At 40.1% G+C, this 22,567-nt stretch overlaps 5 non-coding genes across 5 annotated transcripts; all 5 read left to right on the plus strand.

The window, feature by feature from the left end:
* Nucleotides 1–1,397: 1,397 nt before the first annotated feature.
* trnaf-gaa (transfer RNA phenylalanine (anticodon GAA)) lies at nt 1,398–1,470 on the plus strand. The gene has a single exon. It is a non-coding gene; the product is annotated as a tRNA-Phe (tRNA).
* Nucleotides 1,471–11,336: 9,866 nt separating this feature from the next.
* On the plus strand, nt 11,337–11,409 carry trnaf-gaa (transfer RNA phenylalanine (anticodon GAA)). The gene has a single exon. It is a non-coding gene; the product is annotated as a tRNA-Phe (tRNA).
* A 5,908-nt stretch (nt 11,410–17,317) lies between these two features.
* trnaf-gaa (transfer RNA phenylalanine (anticodon GAA)) lies at nt 17,318–17,390 on the plus strand. Its single transcript has one exon. It is a non-coding gene; the product is annotated as a tRNA-Phe (tRNA).
* Nucleotides 17,391–20,670: 3,280 nt separating this feature from the next.
* Nucleotides 20,671–20,743, plus strand: trnaf-gaa (transfer RNA phenylalanine (anticodon GAA)). Its single transcript has one exon. It is a non-coding gene; the product is annotated as a tRNA-Phe (tRNA).
* An 889-nt stretch (nt 20,744–21,632) lies between these two features.
* trnaf-gaa (transfer RNA phenylalanine (anticodon GAA)) lies at nt 21,633–21,705 on the plus strand. The gene has a single exon. It is a non-coding gene; the product is annotated as a tRNA-Phe (tRNA).
* The last annotated feature ends 862 nt before the right edge of the window (nt 21,706–22,567 follow it).

Here is a 22,567-nt window from a genome sequence, read left to right on the forward strand (position 1 = left end):
TCTTGTATCAATGGTTTTATCTGGAAAAAAGCATAAACCTTTGGGTTCCATAAACAGAAATCTAATTGTGTTCAAAAACATGATTTTTTTTTTTAATGGAGATCAAGGTAATCTCTAATGGCAAATAAAAAACACAAATCATCGCCTCCCCATCTGGGAATCGAACCCCGGTCTCCCGCGTGACAGGCGGGGATACTCACCACTATACTAACGAGGAGCTGGCCCTGCTTCTTTGTTATCATAGGTCTTTAGAACTTCAAGCATGTTTGTTTCTTGCAACAGTGGTTTGTGACGTTTAGATTGATTTCATAGTAGGTCTGAGGTATGAGCCGAAATAGCTCAGTTGGGAGGGCGTTAGACTGAAGATCTAAAGGTCCCTGGTTAAATCCAGGGTTTTGGCAAAGCTGTTTGGACTGTGTAAATGCAATTTTTGGTTTGTTAACAAAGACCTATGCTTTATCTGGAAACTGACCTCCCCCTCACAGGCAAGAACAATTACCAGGTCTCAAAAAAGCCAACAAATGGCCTGAAGTGCCAAGACAAGAGAGGCCTGCATTCTTGTATTAATGGTTTTATCTGGAAAAAGCATAAACCTCAAAGGAGAAACTGATTGATCTGTTGCAACACTTCTGTGAAATAAACGTCCATTATAAAAGAAAGGATTCAAACCTCATTCAGAGGCCTCTTTCCCCCTCAACTGCTCGGGGGGTTCTACTCTCACATTGTTCCTGCATTCAGCTTTTCTACTTCTACCAGTGTCTGGCCTCCCTCACTGGAGTTTGTTTCTTATTCTTTCTCTTTGTTTCCCTCTATAATTTATTTTTTGTGTCTATTTTGGGTTCTTTTGTTACAATGGAACCATTTTACATATATTAGTTCCATAAAAAGAATTCTTATTGTGTTTATGAACTAGAACCTGTTCAATCATTTAAAATCTATTGTGCCATGACTGTTAATGTCCATCTAACATCAGATAAGTTCAAAAAACAAGTTCAAACCTCATTCAGATGGCTCCGTCCGGGTACTACTCTCACATTGTTCATTCATTTGTCTTTTCTTATTGTTCCAGGCTCTGTCCTTCCTCACTGGAGTTTGATTCTTATTGTTTCTCTTTGTTTCCCTCTAGAATGTCTGTTTCTTGCAACAGTGGTTTGTGACATTTAGATTGATTTCATAGTCAATTAAGATGTGAACTAAAGTCAATTGTGCCTTACTAATTTATATTTCTTCACTGAATTTATTAAGCCAAATCCTCATTTAATAAGCAATCCACTTATTTAGCACACAATATCAGATAATATCTTCTGTTTAGGCATGAGCAAAAACCCAACTGTGGAAGGCAGGCCCTTGTACATGAATAAACACCTAGTGCCAAGTGAAAGGGCTAGAAGGTATGAGCCGAAATAGCTCAGTTGGGAGAGCGTTAGACTGAAGATCTAAAGGTCCCTGGTTCAATCCCGGGTTTCGGCAAAGCTCTTTGGACTGTGTACATGCAATTTTTGGTTTGTTAAAGACCTACGCTTTATCTGGAAATTGACCTCCTCCTCACAGGCAAGAACAATTACCAGGTCTCAAAAAAGCCAACAAATGGCCTGAAGTGCCAAGACAAGAGAGGCCTGCATTCTTGTATCAATGGTTTTATCTGGAAAAAGCATAAACCTTTGGGTTCCATAAACAGAAATCTAATTGTGTTCAAAAACATGATTTTTTTTTTAATGGAGATCAAGGTAATCTCTAATGGCAAATAAAAAACAAAAGAGCATCGCCTCCCCGTCGGGGAATCGAACCCCGGTCTCCCGCGTGACAGGCGGGGATACTCACCACTATACTAACAAGGAGCTGGCCCTGCTTCTTTGTTATCATAGGTCTTTAGAACTTCAAGCATGTTTGTTTCTTGCAACAGTGGTTTGTGACATTTAGATTGATGTCATAGTAGGTATGAGGTATGAGCCGAAATAGCTCAGTTGGGAGAGCGTTAGACTGAAGCTGTTTGGACTGTGTAAATGCATTTTTTGGTTTGTTAACAAAGACCTATGCTTTATCTGGAAACTGACCTCCCCCTCACAGGCAAGAACAATTACCAGGTCTCAAAAAGGCCAACAAATGGCCTGAAGTGCCAAGACAAGAGAGGCCTGCATTCTTGTATCAATGGTTTTATCTGGAAAAAGCATAAACCTCAAAGGAGAAACTGATTAATCAGTTGCAACACTTCTGTGAGATAAACGTCCATTATAAAAGAAAGGATTCAAACCTCATACAGAGGCCTCTTTCCCCCTCAACTGCTCGGGGGGTTCTACTCTCACATTGTTCCTGCATTCAGCTTTTCTACTTCTACCAGGGTCTGGCCTCCCTCACTGGAATTTGTTTCTTATTCTTTCTCTTTGTTTCCCTCTATAATTTATTTTTTGTGTCTATTTTGGGTTCTTTTGTTACAATGGAACAATTTTACATATATTAGTTCCATAAAAACAGGCAAGAACAATTACCAGGTCTCAAAAAAGCCAAAAAATGGCCTGAAGTGCCAAGACAAGAGAGGCCTGCATTCTTGTATCAATGGTTTTATCTGGAAAAAGCATAAACCTTTGGGTTCCATAAACAGAAATCTAATTGTGTTCAAAAACATGATTTTTTTTTTTAATGGAGATCAAGGTAATCTCTAATGGCAAATAAAAAACACAAGAGCATCGCCTCCCCGTCGGAGAATCGAACCCCGGTCTCCCGCGTGACAGGCGGGGATACTCACCACTATACTAACGAGGAGCTGGCCCTGCTTCTTTGTTATCATAGGTCTTTAGAACTTCAAGCATGTTTGTTTCTTGCAACAGTGGTTTGTGACATTTAGATTGATTTCATAGTAGGTCTGAGGTACGAGCCGAAATAGCTCAGTTGGGAGGGCGTTAGACTGAAGATCTAAAGGTCCCTAGTTAAATCCAGGCTTTTGGCAAAGCGGTTTGGACTGTGTAAATGCAATTTTTGGTTTGTTAACAAAGACCTATGCTTTATCTGGAAACTGACCTCCCCCTCACAGGCAAGAACAATTACCAGGTCTCAAAAAAGCCAACAAATGGCCTGAAGTGCCAAGACAAGAGAGGCCTGCATGAGGCCTATCAATGGCTTTATCTGGAAAAAGCATAAACCTCAAAGGAGAAACTGATTGATCAGTTGCAACACTTCTGGGAGATAAACGTCCATTATAAAAGAAAGGATTCAAACCTCATTCAGAGGCCTCTTTCCCCCTCAACTGCTCGGGGGGTTCTACTCTCACATTGTTCCTGCATTCAGCTTTTCTACTTCTACCAGGGTCTGGCCTCCCTCACTGGAGTTTGTTTCTTATTCTTTCTCTTTGTTTCCCTCTATAATTTATTTTTTGTGTCTATTTTGGGTTCTTTTGTTACAATGGAACCATTTTACATATATTAGTTCCATAAAAAGAATTCTTATTGTGTTTATGAACTAGAACCTGTTCAATCATTTAAAATCTATTGTGCCATGACTGTTAATGTCCATCTAACATCAGATAAGTTCAAAAAACAAGTTCAAACCTCATTCAGAGGGCTCCGTCCGGGTACTACTCTCACATTGTTCATTCATTTGTCTTTTCTTATTGTTCCAGGCTCTGTCCTTCCTCACTGGAGTTTGATTCTTATTGTTTCTCTTTGTTTCCCTCTAGAATGTCTGTTTCTTGCAACAGTGGTTTGTGACATTTAGATTGATTTCATAGTCAATTGAGATGTGAACTAAAGTCAATTGTGCCTTACTAAATTATATTTCTTCACTGAATTTATTAAGCCAAATCCTCATTTAATACGCAATCCACTTATTTAGCACACAATATCAGATAATATCTTCTGTTTAGGCATGAGCAAAAACCCAACTGTGGAAGGCAGGCCCTTGTACATGAATAAACACCTAGTGCCAAGTGAAAGGGCTACAAGGTATGAGCCGAAATAGCTCAGTTGGGAGAGCGATAGACTGAAGATCTAAAGGTCCCTGGTTCAATCCCGGGTATCGGCAAAGCTCTTTGGACTGTGTACATGCAATTTTTGATTTGTTAAAGACCTACGCTTTATCTGGAAATTGACCTACTCCTCACAGGCAAGAACAATTACCAGGTCTCAAAAAAGCCAACAAATGGCCTGAAGTGCCAAGACAAGAGAGGCCTGCATTCTTGTATCAATGGTTTTATCTGGAAAAAGCATAAACCTTTGGGTTCCATAAACAGAAATCTAATTGTGTTCAAAAACATGATTTTTTTTTTTAATGGAGATCAAGGTAATCTCTAATGGCAAATAAAAAACACAAATCATCGCCTCCCCATCTGGGAATCGAACCCCGGTCTCCCGCGTGACAGGCGGGGATACTCACCACTATACTAACGAGGAGCTGGCCCTGCTTCTTTGTTATCATAGGTCTTTAGAACTTCAAGCATGTTTGTTTCTTGCAACAGTGGTTTGTGACGTTTAGATTGATTTCATAGTAGGTCTGAGGTATGAGCCGAAATAGCTCAGTTGGGAGGGCGTTAGACTGAAGATCTAAAGGTCCCTGGTTAAATCCAGGGTTTTGGCAAAGCTGTTTGGACTGTGTAAATGCAATTTTTGGTTTGTTAACAAAGACCTATGCTTTATCTGGAAACTGACCTCCCCCTCACAGGCAAGAACAATTACCAGGTCTCAAAAAAGCCAACAAATGGCCTGAAGTGCCAAGACAAGAGAGGCCTGCATGAGGCCTATCAATGGCTTTATCTGGAAAAAGCATAAACCTCAAAGGAGAAACTGATTGATCAGTTGCAACACTTCTGGGAGATAAACGTCCATTATAAAAGAAAGGATTCAAACCTCATTCAGAGGCCTCTTTCCCCCTCAACTGCTCGGGGGGTTCTACTCTCACATTGTTCCTGCATTCAGCTTTTCTACTTCTACCAGGGTCTGGCCTCCCTCACTGGAGTTTGTTTCTTATTCTTTCTCTTTGTTTCCCTCTATAATTTATTTTTTGTGTCTATTTTGGGTTCTTTTGTTACAATGGAACCATTTTACATATATTAGTTCCATAAAAAGAATTCTTATTGTGTTTATGAACTAGAACCTGTTCAATCATTTAAAATCTATTGTGCCATGACTGTTAATGTCCATCTAACATCAGATAAGTTCAAAAAACAAGTTCAAACCTCATTCAGAGGGCTCCGTCCGGGTACTACTCTCACATTGTTCATTCATTTGTCTTTTCTTATTGTTCCAGGCTCTGTCCTTCCTCACTGGAGTTTGATTCTTATTGTTTCTCTTTGTTTCCCTCTAGAATGTCTGTTTCTTGCAACAGTGGTTTGTGACATTTAGATTGATTTCATAGTCAATTGAGATGTGAACTAAAGTCAATTGTGCCTTACTAAATTATATTTCTTCACTGAATTTATTAAGCCAAATCCTCATTTAATAAGCAATCCACTTATTTAGCACACAATATCAGATAATATCTTCTGTTTAGGCATGAGCAAAAACCCAACTGTGGAAGGCAGGCCCTTGTACATGAATAAACACCTAGTGCCAAGTGAAAGGGCTACAAGGTATGAGCTGAAATAGCTCAGTTGGGAGAGCGATAGACTGAAGATCTAAAGGTCCCTGGTTCAATCCCGGGTATCGGCAAAGCTCTTTGGACTGTGTACATGCAATTTTTGATTTGTTAAAGACCTACGCTTTATCTGGAAATTGACCTCCTCCTCACAGGCAAGAACAATTACCAGGTCTCAAAAAAGCCAACAAATGGCCTGAAGTGCCAAGACAAGAGAGGCCTGCATTCTTGTATCAATGGTTTTATCTGGAAAAAGCATAAACCTTTGGGTTCCATAAACAGAAATCTAATTGTGTTCAAAAACATGATTTTTTTTTTTAATGGAGATCAAGGTAATCTCTAATGGCAAATAAAAAACACAAGAGCATCGCCTCCCCGTCGGGGAATCGAACCCCGGTCTCCCGCGTGACAGGCGGGGATACTCACCACTATACTAACGAGGAGCTGGCCCTGCTTCTTTGTTATCATAGGTCTTTAGAACTTCAAGCATGTTTGTTTCTTGCAACAGTGGTTTGTGACATTTAGATTGATTTCATAGTAGGTATGAGGTATGAGCCGAAATAGCTCAGTTGGGAGAGCGTTAGACTGAAGCTGTTCGGACTGTGTAAATGCATTTTTTGGTTTGTTAACAAAGACCTATGCTTTATCTGGAAACTGACCTCCCCCTCACAGGCAAGAACAATTACCAGGTCTCAAAAAGGCCAACAAATGGCCTGAAGTGCCAAGGCAAGAGAGGCCTGCATTCTTGTATCAATGGTTTTATCTGGAAAAAGCATAAACCTCAAAGGAGAAACTGATTGATCAGTTGCAACACTTCTGTGAGATAAACGTCCATTATAAAAGAAAGGATTCAAACCTCATACAGAGGCCTCTTTCCCCCTCAACTGCTCGGGGGGTTCTACTCTCACATTGTTCCTGCATTCAGCTTTTCTACTTCTACCAGGGTCTGGCCTCCCTCACTGGAGTTTGTTTCTTATTCTTTCTCTTTGTTTCCCTCTATAATTTATTTTTTGTGTCTATTTTGGGTTCTTTTGTTACAATGGAACAATTTTACATATATTAGTTCCATAAAAACAGGCAAGAACAATTACCAGGTCTCAAAAAAGCCAAAAAATGGCCTGAAGTGCCAAGACAAGAGAGGCCTGCATTCTTGTATCAATGGTTTTATCTGGAAAAAGCATAAACCTTTGGGTTCCATAAACAGAAATCTAATTGTGTTCAAAAACATGATTTTTTTTTTTAATGGAGATCAAGGTAATCTCTAATGGCAAATAAAAAACACAAATCATCGCCTCCCCGTCTGGGAATCGAACCCCGGTCTCCCGCGTGACAGGCGGGGATACTCACCACTATACTAACGAGGAGCTGGCCCTGCTTCTTTGTTATCATAGGTCTTTAGAACTTCAAGCATGTTTGTTTCTTGCAACAGTGGTTTGTGACGTTTAGATTGATTTCATAGTAGGTCTGAGGTATGAGCCGAAATAGCTCAGTTGGGAGGGCGTTAGACTGAAGATCTAAAGGTCCCTGGTTAAATCCAGGGTTTTGGCAAAGCTGTTTGGACTGTGTAAATGCAATTTTTGGTTTGTTAACAAAGACCTATGCTTTATCTGGAAACTGACCTCCCCCTCACAGGCAAGAACAATTACCAGGTCTCAAAAAGCCAACAAATGGCCTGAAGTGCCAAGACAAGAGAGGCCTGCATGAGGCCTATCAATGGCTTTATCTGGAAAAAGCATAAACCTCAAAGGAGAAACTGATTGATCAGTTGCAACACTTCTGGGAGATAAACGTCCATTATAAAAGAAAGGATTCAAACCTCATTCAGAGGCCTCTTTCCCCCTCAACTGCTCGGGGGGTTCTACTCTCACATTGTTCCTGCATTCAGCTTTTCTACTTCTACCAGGGTCTGGCCTCCCTCACTGGAGTTTGTTTCTTATTCTTTCTCTTTGTTTCCCTCTATAATTTATTTTTTGTGTCTATTTTGGGTTCTTTTGTTACAATGGAACCATTTTACATATATTAGTTCCATAAAAAGAATTCTTATTGTGTTTATGAACTAGAACCTGTTCAATCATTTAAAATCTATTGTGCCATGACTGTTAATGTCCATCTAACATCAGATAAGTTCAAAAAACAAGTTCAAACCTCATTCAGAGGGCTCCGTCCGGGTACTACTCTCACATTGTTCATTCATTTGTCTTTTCTTATTGTTCCAGGCTCTGTCCTTCCTCACTGGAGTTTGATTCTTATTGTTTCTCTTTGTTTCCCTCTAGAATGTCTGTTTCTTGCAACAGTGGTTTGTGACATTTAGATTGATTTCATAGTCAATTGAGATGTGAACTAAAGTCAATTGTGCCTTACTAAATTATATTTCTTCACTGAATTTATTAAGCCAAATCCTCATTTAATAAGCAATCCACTTATTTAGCACACAATATCAGATAATATCTTCTGTTTAGGCATGAGCAAAAACCCAACTGTGGAAGGCAGGCCCTTGTACATGAATAAACACCTAGTGCCAAGTGAAAGGGCTACAAGGTATGAGCCGAAATAGCTCAGTTGGGAGAGCGTTAGACTGAAGATCTAAAGGTCCCGGGTTTCGGCAAAGCTCTTTGGACTGTGTACATGTAATTTTTGGTTTGTTAAAGACCTACACTTTATCTGGAAATTGACCTCCTCCTCACAGGCAAGAACAATTACCAGGTCTCAAAAAAGCCAACAATTGGCCTGAAGTGCCAAGACAAGAGAGGCCTGCATTCTTGTATCAATGGTTTTATCTGGAAAAAGCATAAACCTTTGGGTTCCATAAACAGAAATCTAATTGTGTTCAAAAACATGATTTTTTTTTTAATGGAGATCAAGGTAATCTCTAATGGCAAATAAAAAACACAAAAGCATCGCCTCCCCGTCGGGGAATCGAACCCCAGTCTCCCGCGTGACAGGCGAGGATACTCACCACTATACTAACGAGGAGCTGGCCCTGCTTCTTTGTTATCATAGGTCTTTAGAACTTTAAGCATGTTTGTTTCTTGCAACAGTGGTTTGTGACATTTAGATTGATTTCATAGTAGGTCTGAGGTATGAGCCGAAATAGCTCAGTTGGGAGAGCGTTAGACTGAAGATCTAAAGGTCCCTGGTTAAATCCAGGATTTTGGCAAAGCTGTTTGGACTGTGTAAATGCAATTTTTGGTTTGTTAACAAAGACCTATGCTTTATCTGGAAACTGACCTCCCCCTCACAGGCAAGAACAATTACCAGGTCTCAAAAAAGCCAACAAATGGCCTGAAGTGCCAAGACAAGAGAGGCCTGCATTCTTGTATCATTGGTTTTATCTGGAAAAAGCATAAACCTCAAAGGAGAAACTGATTGATCAGTTGCAACACTTCTGTGAGATAAACGTCCATTATAAAAGAAAGGATTCAAACCTCATTCAGAGGCCTCTTTCCCCCTCAACTGCTCGGGGGGTTCTACTCTCACATTGTTCCTGCATTCAGCTTTTCTACTTCTACCAGGGTCTGGCCTCCCTCACTGGAGTTTGTTTCTTATTCTTTCTCTTTGTTTCCCTCTATAATTTAGTTTTTGTTTCTATTTTGGGTTCTTTTGTTATAATGGAACCATTTTACATATATTAGTTCCATAAAAAGAATTCTTATTGTGTTTATGAACTAGAACCTGTTCAATCATTTAAAATCTATTGTGCCATGACTGTTAATGTCCATCTAACATCAGATAAGTTCAAAAAACAAGTTCAAACCTCATTCAGAGGGCTCCGTCCGGGTACTACTCTCACATTGTTCATTCATTTGTCTTTTCTTATTGTTCCAGGCTCTGTCCTTCCTCACTGGAGTTTGATTCTTATTGTTTCTCTTTGTTTCCCTCTAGAATGTCTGTTTCTTGCAACAGTGGTTTGTGACATTTAGATTGATTTCATAGTCAATTGAGATGTGAACTAAAGTCAATTGTGCCTTACTAAATTATATTTCTTCACTGAATTTATTAAGCCAAATCCTCATTTAATACGCAATCCACTTATTTAGCACACAATATCAGATAATATCTTCTGTTTAGGCATGAGCAAAAACCCAACTGTGGAAGGCAGGCCCTTGTACATGAATAAACACCTAGTGCCAAGTGAAAGGGCTACAAGGTATGAGCCGAAATAGCTCAGTTGGGAGAGCGATAGACTGAAGATCTAAAGGTCCCTGGTTCAATCCCGGGTATCGGCAAAGCTCTTTGGACTGTGTACATGCAATTTTTGATTTGTTAAAGACCTACGCTTTATCTGGAAATTGACCTCCTCCTCACAGGCAAGAACAATTACCAGGTCTCAAAAAAGCCAACAAATGGCCTGAAGTGCCAAGACAAGAGAGGCCTGCATTCTTGTATCAATGGTTTTATCTGGAAAAAGCATAAACCTTTGGGTTCCATAAACAGAAATCTAATTGTGTTCAAAAACATGATTTTTTTTTTTAATGGAGATCAAGGTAATCTCTAATGGCAAATAAAAAACACAAATCATCGCCTCCCCATCGGGGAATCGAACCCCGGTCTCCCGCGTGACAGGCGGGGATACTCACCACTATACTAACGAGGAGCTGGCCCTGCTTCTTTGTTATCATAGGTCTTTAGAACTTCAAGCATGTTTGTTTCTTGCAACAGTGGTTTGTGACGTTTAGATTGATTTCATAGTAGGTCTGAGGTATGAGCCGAAATAGCTCAGTTGGGAGGGCGTTAGACTGAAGATCTAAAGGTCCCTGGTTAAATCCAGGGTTTTGGCAAAGCTGTTTGGACTGTGTAAATGCAATTTTTGGTTTGTTAACAAAGACCTATGCTTTATCTGGAAACTGACCTCCCCCTCACAGGCAAGAACAATTACCAGGTCTCAAAAAAGCCAACAAATGGCCTGAAGTGCCAAGACAAGAGAGGCCTGCATTCTTGTATCAATGGTTTTATCTGGAAAAAGCATAAACCTCAAAGGAGAAACTGATTGATCTGTTGCAACACTTCTGTGAGATAAACGTCCATTATAAAAGAAAGGATTCAAACCTCATTCAGAGGCCTCTTTCCCCCTCAACTGCTCGGGGGGTTCTACTCTCACATTGTTCCTGCATTCAGCTTTTCTACTTCTACCAGTGTCTGGCCTCCCTCACTGGAGTTTGTTTCTTATTCTTTCTCTTTGTTTCCCTCTATAATTTATTTTTTGTGTCTATTTTGGGTTCTTTTGTTACAATGGAACCATTTTACATATATTAGTTCCATAAAAAGAATTCTTATTGTGTTTATGAACTAGAACCTGTTCAATCATTTAAAATCTATTGTGCCATGACTGTTAATGTCCATCTAACATCAGATAAGTTCAAAAAACAAGTTCAAACCTCATTCAGATGGCTCCGTCCGGGTACTACTCTCACATTGTTCATTCATTTGTCTTTTCTTATTGTTCCAGGCTCTGTCCTTCCTCACTGGAGTTTGATTCTTATTGTTTCTCTTTGTTTCCCTCTAGAATGTCTGTTTCTTGCAACAGTGGTTTGTGACATTTAGATTGATTTCATAGTCAATTAAGATGTGAACTAAAGTCAATTGTGCCTTACTAAATTATATTTCTTCACTGAATTTATTAAGCCAAATCCTCATTTAATAAGCAATCCACTTATTTAGCACACAATATCAGATAATATCTTCTGTTTAGGCATGAGCAAAAACCCAACTGTGGAAGGCAGGCCCTTGTACATGAATAAACACCTAGTGCCAAGTGAAAGGGCTAGAAGGTATGAGCCGAAATAGCTCAGTTGGGAGAGCGTTAGACTGAAGATCTAAAGGTCCCTGGTTCAATCCCGGGTTTCGGCAAAGCTCTTTGGACTGTGTACGTGCAATTTTTGGTTTGTTAAAGACCTACGCTTTATCTGGAAATTGACCTCCTCCTCACAGGCAAGAACAATTACCAGGTCTCAAAAAGCCAACAAATGGCCTGAAGTGCCAAGACAAGAGAGGCCTGCATTCTTGTATCAATGGTTTTATCTGGAAAAAGCATAAACCTTTGGGTTCCATAAACAGAAATCTAATTGTGTTCAAAAACATGATTTTTTTTTTTAATGGAGATCAAGGTAATCTCTAATGGCAAATAAAAAACACAAGAGCATCGCCTCCCCATCGGGGAATCGAACCCCGGTCTCCCGCGTGACAGGCGGGGATACTCACCACTATACTAACAAGGAGCTGGCCCTGCTTCTTTGTTATCATAGGTCTTTAGAACTTCAAGCATGTTTGTTTCTTGCAACAGTGGTTTGTGACATTTAGATTGATTTCATAGTAGGTATGAGGTATGAGCCGAAATAGCTCAGTTGGGAGAGCGTTAGACTGAAGCTGTTTGGACTGTGTAAATGCATTTTTTGGTTTGTTAACAAAGACCTATGCTTTATCTGGAAACTGACCTCCCCCTCACAGGCAAGAACAATTACCAGGTCTCAAAAAGGCCAACAAATGGCCTGAAGTGCCAAGACAAGAGCGGCCTGCATTCTTGTATCAATGGTTTTATCTGGAAAAAGCATAAACCTCAAAGGAGAAACTGATTGATCAGTTGCAACACTTCTGTGAGATAAACGTCCATTATAAAAGAAAGGATTCAAACCTCATACAGAGGCATCTTTCCCCCTCAACTGCTCGGGGGGTTCTACTCTCACATTGTTCCTGCATTCAGCTTTTTCTACTTCTACCAGGGTCTGGCCTCCCTCACTGGAGTTTTTTTCTTATTCTTTCTCTTTGTTTCCCTCTATAATTTATTTTTTGTGTCTATTTTGGGTTCTTTTGTTACAATGGAAAATTTTACATATATTAGTTCCATAAAACAGGCAAGAACAATTACCAGGTCTCAAAAAAGCCAAAAATGGCCTGAAGTGCCAAGACAAGAGAGGCCTGCATTCTTGTATCAATGGTTTATCTGGAAAAAGCATAAACCTTTGGGTTCCATAAACAGAAATCTAATTGTGTTCAAAAACATGATTTTTTTTTTTAATGGAGATCAAGGTAATCTCTAATGGCAAATAAAAAACACAAGAGCATCGCCTCCCCCGTCGGGGAATCGAACCCCGGTCTCCCGCGTGACAGGCGGGGATACTCACCACTATACTAACGAGGAGCTGGCACTGCTTCTTTGTTATCATAGGTCTTTAGAAACTTCAAGCATGTTTGTTTCTTGCAACAGTGGTTTGTGACATTTAGATTGATTTCATAGTAGGTATGAGGTATGAGCCGAAATAGCTCAGTTGGGAGAGCGTTAGACTGAAGATCTAAAGGTCCCTGGTTCAATCCAGGGTTTCGGCAAAGCTGTTTGGACTGTGTAAATGCAATTTTTGGTTTGTTAACAAAGACCTATGCTTTATCTGGAAACTGACCTCCCCCTCACAGGCAAGAACAATTACCAGGTCTCAAAAAGGCCAACAAATGGCCTGAAGTGCCAAGACAAGAGAGGCCTGCATTCTTGTATCAATGGTTTTATCTGGAAAAAGCATAAACCTCAAAGGAGAAACTGATTGATCAGTTGCAACACTTCTGTGAGATAAACGTCCATTATAAAAGAAAGGATTCAAACCTCATACAGAGGCCTCTTTCCCCCTCAACTGCTCGGGGGGTTCTACTCTCACATTGTTCCTGCATTCAGCTTTTCTACTTCTACCAGGGTCTGGCCTCCCTCACTGGAGTTTGTTTCTTATTCTTTCTCTTTGTTTCCCTCTATAATTTATTTTTTTGTGTCTATTTTGGGTTCTTTTGTTACAATGGAACAATTTTACATATATTAGTTCCATAAAAACAGGCAAGAACAATTACCAGGTCTCAAAAAAGCCAACAAAAACGCCTGAAGTGCCAAGACAAGAGAGGCCTGCATTCTTGTATCAATGGTTTTATCTGGAAAAAGCATAAACCTTTGGGTTCCATAAACAGAAATCTAATTGTGTTCAAAAACATGATTTTTTTTTTTAACGGAGATCAAGGTAATCTCTAATGGCAAATAAAAAACACAAAAGCATTGCCTCCCCGTCGGGGAATCGAACCCCGGTCTCCCGCGTGACAGGCGGGGATACTCACCACTATACTAACGAGGAGCTGGCCCTGCTTCTTTGTTATCATAGGTCTTTAGAACTTCAAGCATGTTTGTTTCTTGCAACAGTGGTTTGTGACATTTAGATTGATTTCATAGTAGGTATGAGGTATGAGCCGAAATAGCTCAGTTGGGAGAGCGTTAGACTGAAGATCTAAAGGTCCCTGGTTCGAATCCCGGGTTTCGGCAAAGCTGTTTGGACTCTGTAAATGCAATTTTTGGTTTGTTAACAAAGACCTATGCTTTATCTGGAAACTGACCTCCCCCTCACAGGCAAGAACAATTACCAGGTCTCAAAAAAGCCAACAAATGGCCTGAAGTGCCAAGACAAGAGAGGCCTGCATTCTTGTATCATTGGTTTTATCTGGAAAAAGCATAAACCTCAAAGGAGAAACTGATTGATCAGTTGCAACACTTCTGTGAGATAAACGTCCATTATAAAAGAAAGGATTCAAACCTCATTCAGAGGCCTCTTTCCCCCTCAACTGCTCGGGGGGTTCTACTCTCACATTGTTCCTGCATTCAGCTTTTTCTACTTCTACCAGGGTCTGGCCTCCCTCACTGGAGTTTGTTTCTTATTCTTTCTCTTTGTTTCCCTCTATAATTTATTTTTTGTGTCTATTTTGGGTTCTTTTGTTATAATGGAACCATTTTACATATATTAGTTCCATAAAAAGAATTCTTATTGTGTTTATGAACTAGAACCTGTTCAATCATTTAAAATCTATTGTGCCATGACTGTTAATGTCCATCTAACATCAGATAAGTTCAAAAAAAAAGTTCAAACCTCATTCAGAGGGCTCCGTCCGGGTACTACTCTCACATTGTTCATTCATTTGTCTTTTCTTATTGTTCCAGGCTCTGTCCTTCCTCACTGGAGTTTGATTCTTATTGTTTCTCTTTGTTTCCCTCTAGAATGTCTGTTTCTTGCAACAGTGGTTTGTGACATTTAGATTGATTTCATAGTCAATTGAGATGTGAACTAAAGTCAATTGTGCCTTACTAAATTATATTTCTTCACTGAATTTATTAAGCCAAATCCTCATTTAATAAGCAATCCACTTATTTAGCACACAATATCAGATAATATCTTCTGTTTAGGCATGAGCAAAAACCCAACTGTGGAAGGCAGGCCCTTGTACATGAATAAACACCTAGTGCCAAGTGAAAGGGCAACAAGGTATGAGCCGAAATAGCTCAGTTGGGAGAGCGTTAGACTGAAGATCTAAAGGTCACTGGTTCAATCCTGGGTTTTGGCAAAGCTCTTTGGACTGTGTACATGCAATTTTTGGTTTGTTAAAGACCTATGCTTTATCTGGAAATTGACCTCCTCCTCACAGGCAAGAACAATTACCAGGTCTCAAAAAAGCCAACAAATGGCCTGAAGTGCCAAGACAAGAGAGGCCTGCATTCTTGTATCAATGGTTTTATCTGGAAAAAGCATAAACCTTTGGGTTCCATAAACAGAAATCTAATTGTGTTCAAAAACATGATTTTTTTTTTTAATGGAGATCAAGGTAATCTCTAATGGCAAATAAAAAACACAAGAGCATCGCCTCCCCGTCGGGAAATCGAACCCCGGTCTCCCGCGTGACAGGCGGGGATACTCACCACTATACTAACGAGGAGCTGGCCCTGCTTCTTTGTTATCATAGGTCTTTAGAACTTCAAGCATGTTTGTTTCTTGCAACAGTGGTTTGTGACATTTAGATTGATTTCATAGTAGGTATGAGGTATGAGCCGAAATAGCTCAGTCGGGAGAGCGTTAGACTGAAGATCTAAAGGTCCCTGGTTCAATCCCGGGTTTCGGCAAAGCTGTTTGGACTGTGTAAATGCAATTTTTGGTTTGTTAACAAAGACCTATGCTTTATCTGGAAACTGACCTCCCCCTCACAGGCAAGAACAATTACCAGGTCTCAAAAAGGCCAACAAATGGCCTGAAGTGCCAAGACAAGAGAGGCCTGCATTCTTGTATCAATGGTTTTATCTGGAAAAAGCATAAACCTCAAAGGAGAAACTGATTGATCAGTTGCAACACTTCTGTGAGATAAACGTCCATTATAAAAGAAAGGATTCAAACCTCATACAGAGGCCTCTTTCCCCCTCAACTGCTCGGGGGGTTCTACTCTCACATTGTTCCTGCATTCAGCTTTTCTACTTCTACCAGGGTCTGGCCTCCCTCACTGGAGTTTGTTTCTTATTCTTTCTCTTTGTTTCCCTCTATAATTTATTTTTTGTGTCTATTTTGGGTTCTTTTGTTACAATGGAACAATTTTACATATATTAGTTCCATAAAAACAGGCAAGAACAATTACCAGGTCTCAAAAAAGCCAACAAAACGCCTGAAGTGCCAAGACAAGAGAGGCCTGCATTCTTGTATCAATGGTTTTATCTGGAAAAAGCATAAACCTTTGGGTTCCATAAACAGAAATCTAATTGTGTTCAAAAACATGATTTTTTTTTTAATGGAGATCAAGGTAATCTCTAATGGCAAATAAAAAACACAAAAGCATCGCCTCCCTGTCGGGGAATCGAACCCCGGTCTCCCGCGTGACAGGCAGGGATACTCACCACTATACTAACGAGGAGCTGGCCCTGCTTCTTTGTTATCATAGGTCTTTAGAACTTCAAGCATGTTTGTTTCTTGCAACAGTGGTTTGTGACATTTAGATTGATTTCATAGTAGGTATGAGGTATGAGCCGAAATAGCTCAGTTGGGAGAGCGTTAGACTGAAGATCCAAAGGTCCCTGGTGAAATCCAGGGTTTCGGCAAAGCTGTTTGGACTGTGTAAATGCATTTTTTGGTTTGTTAACAAAGACCTATGCTTTATCTGGAAACTGACCTCCCCCTCACAGGCAAGAACAATTACCAGGTCTCAAAAAGGCCAACAAATGGCCTGAAGTGCCAAGGCAAGAGAGGCCTGCATTCTTGTATCAATGGTTTTATCTGGAAAAAGCATAAACCTCAAAGGAGAAACTGATTGATCAGTTGCAACACTTCTGTGAGATAAACGTCCATTATAAAAGAAAGGATTCAAACCTCATACAGAGGCATCTTTCCCCCTCAACTGCTCGGGGGGTTCTACTCTCACATTGTTCCTGCATTCAGCTTTTCTACTTCTACCAGGGTCTGGCCTCCCTCACTGGAGTTTGTTTCTTATTCTTTCTCTTTGTTTCCCTCTATAATTTATTTTTTGTGTCTATTTTGGGTTCTTTTGTTACAATGGAACAATTTTACATATATTAGTTCCATAAAAACAGGCAAGAACAATTACCAGGTCTCAAAAAAGCCAAAAAATGGCCTGAAGTGCCAAGACAAGAGAGGCCTGCATTCTTGTATCAATGGTTTTATCTGGAAAAAGCATAAACCTTTGGGTTCCATAAACAGAAATCTAATTGTGTTCAAAAACATGATTTTTTTTTTAATGGAGATCAAGGTAATCTCTAATGGCAAATAAAAAAACACAAGAGCATCGCCTCCCCGTCGGGGAATCGAACCCCGGTCTCCCGCGTGACAGGCGGGGATACTCACCACTATACTAACGAGGAGCTGGCCCTGCTTCTTTGTTATCATAGGTCTTTAGAACTTCAAGCATGTTTGTTTCTTGCAACAGTGGTTTGTGACATTTAGATTGATTTCATAGTAGGTATGAGGTATGAGCCGAAATAGCTCAGTTGGGAGAGCGTTAGACTGAAGATCTAAAGGTCCCTGGTTCAATCCCGGGTTTCGGCAAAGCTCTTTGGACTGTGTACATGCAATTTTTGGTTTGTTAAAGACCTATGCTTTATCTGGAAATTGACCTCCTCCTCACAGGCAAGAACAATTACCAGGTCTCAAAAAAGCCAACAAATGGCCTGAAGTGCCAAGACAAGAGAGGCCTGCATTCTTGTATCAATGGTTTTATCTGGAAAAAGCATAAACCTTTGGGTTCCATAAACAGAAATCTAATTGTGTTCAAAACATGATTTTTTTTTTTTATGGAGATCAAGGTAATCTCTAATGGCAATCAAAAAACACAAGACCATCGCCTCCCCGTCGGGGAATCGAACCCCGGTCTCCCGCGTGACAGGCGGGGATACTCACCACTATACTAACGAGGAGCTGGCCCTGCTTCTTTGTTATCATAGGTCTTTAGAACTTCAAGCATGTTTGTTTCTTGCAACAGTGGTTTGTGACATTTAGATTGATTTCATAGTAGGTATGAGGTATGAGCCGAAATAGCTCAGTTGGGAGAGCATTAGACTGAAGCTGTTTGGACTGTGTAAATGCATTTTTTGGTTTGTTAACAAAGACCTATGCTTTTTCTGGAAACTGACCTCCCCCTCACAGGCAAGAAAAATTACCAGGTCTCAAAAAGGCCAACAAATGGCCTGAAGTGCCAAGGCAAGAGAGGCCTGCATTCTTGTATCAATGGTTTTATCTGGAAAAAGCATAAACCTCAAAGGAGAAACTGATTGATCAGTTGCAACACTTCTGTGAGATAAACGTCCATTATAAAGAAAGGATTCAAACCTCATACAGAGGCATCTTTCCCCCTCAACTGCTCGGGGGGTTCTACTCTCACATTGTTCCTGCATTTAGCTTTTCTACTTCTACCAGGGTCTGGCCTCCCTCACTGGAGTTTGTTTCTTATTCTTTCTCTTTGTTTCCCTCTATAATTTATTTTTTGTGTCTATTTTGGGTTCTTTTGTTACAATGGAACAATTTTACATATATTAGTTCAATAAAAACAGGCAAGAACAATTACCAGGTCTCAAAAAAGCCAAAAAATGGCCTGAAGTGCCAAGACAAGAGAGGCCTGCATTCTTGTATCAATGGTTTTATCTGGAAAAAGCATAAACCTTTGGGTTCCATAAACAGAAATCTAATTGTGTTCAAAACATGATTTTTTTTTTTAATGGAGATCAAGGTAATCTCTAATGGCAAATAAAAAACACAAGAGCATCGCCTCCCCGTCGGGGAATCGAACCCCGGTCTCCCGCGTGACAGGCGGGGATACTCACCACTATACTAACGAGGAGCTAGCCCTGCTTCTTTGTTATCATAGGTCTTTAGAACTTCAAGCATGTTTGTTTCTTGCAACAGTGGTTTGTGACATTTAGATTGATTTCATAGTAGGTATGAGGTATGAGCCGAAATAGCTCAGTTGGGAGAGCGTTAGACTGAAGCTGTTTCGACTGTGTAAATGCATTTTTTGGTTTGTTAACAAAGACCTATGCTTTATCTGGAAACTGACCTCCCCCTCACAGGCAAGAACAATTACCAGGTCTCAAAAGGCCAACAAATGGCCTGAAGTGCCAAGACAAGAGCGGCCTGCATTCTTGTATCAATGGTTTTATCTGGAAAAAGCATAAACCTCAAAGGAGAAACTGATTGATCAGTTGCAACACTTCTGTGAGATAAACGTCCATTATAAAAAGAAAGGATTCAAACCTCATACAGAGGCCTCTTTCCCCCTCAACTGCTCGGGGGTTCTACTCTCACATTGTTCCTGCATTCAGCTTTTCTACTTCTACCAGGGTCTGGCCTCCCTCACTGGAGTTTGTTTCTTATTCTTTCTCTTTGTTTCCCTCTATAATTTATTTTTTGTGTCTATTTTGGGTTCTTTTGTTACAATGGAAAATTTTACATATATTAGTTCCATAAAAACAGGCAAGAACAATTACCAGGTCTCAAAAAAGCCAAAAAATGGCCTGAAGTGCCAAGACAAGAGAGGCCTGCATTCTTGTATCAATGGTTTTATCTGGAAAAAGCATAAACCTTTGGGTTCCATAAACAGAAATCTAATTGTGTTCAAAAACATGATTTTTTTTTTAATGGAGATCAAGGTAATCTCTAATGGCAAATAAAAAACACAAGAGCATCGCCTCCCCGTCGGGGAATCGAACCCCGGTCTCCCGCGTGACAGGCGGGGATACTCACCACTATACTAACGAGGAGCTGGCACTGCTTCTTTGTTATCATAGGTCTTTAGAACTTCAAGCATGTTTGTTTCTTGCAACAGTGGTTTGTGACATTTAGATTGATTTCATAGTAGGTATGAGGTATGAGCCGAAATAGCTCAGTTGGGAGAGCGTTAGACTGAAGATCTAAAGGTCCCTGGTTCAATCCAGGGTTTCGGCAAAGCTGTTTGGACTGTGTAAATGCAATTTTTGGTTTGTTAACAAAGACCTATGCTTTATCTGGAAACTGACCTCCCCCTCACAGGCAAGAACAATTACCAGGTCTCAAAAAGGCCAACAAATGGCCTGAAGTGCCAAGACAAGAGAGGCCTGCATTCTTGTATCAATGGTTTTATCTGGAAAAAGCATAAACCTCAAAGGAAAAACTGATTGATCAGTTGCAACACTTCTGTGAGATAAACGTCCATTATAAAAGAAAGGATTCAAACCTCATACAGAGGCCTCTTTCCCCCCTCAACTGCTCGGGGGGTTCTACTCTCACATTGTTCCTGCATTCAGCTTTTTTACTTCTACCAGGGTCTGGCCTCCCTCACTGGAGTTTGTTTCTTATTCTTTCTCTTTGTTTCCCTCTATAATTTATTTTTTGTGTCTATTTTGGGTTCTTTTGTTACAATGGAACAATTTTACATATATTAGTTCCATAAAAACAGGCAAGAACAATTACCAGGTCTCAAAAAAGCCAACAAAAACGCCTGAAGTGCCAAGACAAGAGAGGCCTGCATTCTTGTATCAATGGTTTTATCTGGAAAAAGCATAAACCTTTGGGTTCCATAAACAGAAATCTAATTGTGTTCAAAAACATGATTTTTTTTTTTAACGGAGATCAAGGTAATCTCTAATGGCAAATAAAAAACACAAAGCATTGCCTCCCCGTCGGGGAATCGAACCCCGGTCTCCCGCGTGACAGGCGGGGATACTCACCACTATACTAACGAGGAGCTGGCCCTGCTTCTTTGTTATCATAGGTCTTTAGAACTTCAAGCATGTTTGTTTCTTGCAACAGTGGTTTGTGACATTTAGATTGATTTCATAGTAGGTATGAGGTATGAGCCGAAATAGCTCAGTTGGGAGAGCGTTAGACTGAAGATCTAAAGGTCCCTGGTTCGATCCCGGGTTTCGGCAAAGCTGTTTGGACTCTGTAAATGCAATTTTTGGTTTGTTAACAAAGACCTATGCTTTATCTGGAAACTGACCTCCCCCTCACAGGCAAGAACAATTACCAGGTCTCAAAAAAGCCAACAAATGGCCTGAAGTGCCAAGACAAGAGAGGCCTGCATTCTTGTATCATTGGTTTTATCTGGAAAAAGCATAAACCTCAAAGGAGAAACTGATTGATCAGTTGCAACACTTCTGTGAGATAAACGTCCATTATAAAAGAAAGGATTCAAACCTCATTCAGAGGCCTCTTTCCCCCTCAACTGCTCGGGGGGTTCTACTCTCACATTGTTCCTGCATTCAGCTTTTCTACTTCTACCAGGGTCTGGCCTCCCTCACTGGAGTTTGTTTCTTATTCTTTCTCTTTGTTTCCCTCTATAATTTATTTTTTGTGTCTATTTTGGGTTCTTTTGTTACAATGGAACAATTTTACATATATTAGTTCCATAAAAACAGGCAAGAACAATTACCAGGTCTCAAAAAAGCCAACAAAAACGCCTGAAGTGCCAAGACAAGAGAGACCTGCATTTTTGTATCAATGGTTTTATCTGGAAAAAGCATAAACCTTTGGGTTCCATAAACATAAATCTAATTGTGTTCAAAAACATGATTTTTTTTTTTAATGGAGATCAAGGTAATCTCTAATGGCAAATAAAAAACACAAAAGCATCGCCTCCCCGTCGGGGAATCGAACCCCGGTCTCCGGCGTGACAGGCGGGGATACTCACCACTATACTAACGAGGAGCTGGCCCTGCTTCTTTGTTATCATAGGTCTTTAGAACTTCAAGCATGTTTGTTTCTTGCAACAGTGGTTTGTGACATTTAGATTGATTTCATAGTAGGTATGAGGTATGAGCCGAAATAGCTCAGTTGGGAGAGCGTTAGACTGAAGATCTAAAGGTCCCTGGTTCAATCCCGGGTTTCGGCAAAGCTGTTTGGACTGTGTAAATGCAATTTTTGGTTTGTTAACAAAGACCTATGCTTTATCTGGAAACTGACCTCCCCCTCACAGGCAAGAACAATTACCAGGTCTCAAAAAGGCCAACAAATGGCCTGAAGTGCCAAGACAAGAGCGGCCTGCATTCTTGTATCAATGGTTTTATCTGGAAAAAGCATAAACCTCAAAGGAGAAACTGATTGATCAGTTGCAACACTTCTGTGAGATAAACGTCCATTATAAAAGAAAGGATTCAAACCTCATACAGAGGCCTCTTTCCCCTTCAACTGCTCGGGGGGTTCTACTCTCACATTGTTCCTGCATTCAGCTTTTCTACTTCTACCAGGGTCTGGCCTCCCTCACTGGAGTTTGTTTCTTATTCTTTCTCTTTGTTTCCCTCTATAATTTATTTTTTGTGTCTATTTTGGGTTCTTTTGTTACAATGGAACAATTTTACATATATTAGTTCCATAAAAAGAATTCTTATTGTGTTTATGAACTAGAACCTGTTCAATCATTTAAAATCTATTGTGCCATGACTGTTAATGTCCATCTAACATCGGATAAGTTCAAAAAACAAGTTCAAACCTCATTCAGAGGGCTCCGTCCGGGTACTACTCTCACATTGTTCATTCATTTGTCTTTTCTTATTGTTCCAGGCTCTGTCCTTCCTCACTGGAGTTTGATTCTTATTGTTTCTCTTTGTTTCCCTCTAGAATGTCTGTTTCTTGCAACAGTGGTTTGTGACATTTAGATTGATTTCATAGTCAATTGAGATGTGAACTAAAGTCAATTGTGCCTTACTAAATTATATTTCTTCACTGAATTTATTAAGCCAAATCCTCATTTAATA

Source organism: Denticeps clupeoides, unplaced genomic scaffold, assembly GCF_900700375.1.
Source record: "Denticeps clupeoides unplaced genomic scaffold, fDenClu1.1, whole genome shotgun sequence".
Lineage (NCBI taxonomy): Eukaryota > Metazoa > Chordata > Actinopteri > Clupeiformes > Denticipitidae > Denticeps > Denticeps clupeoides.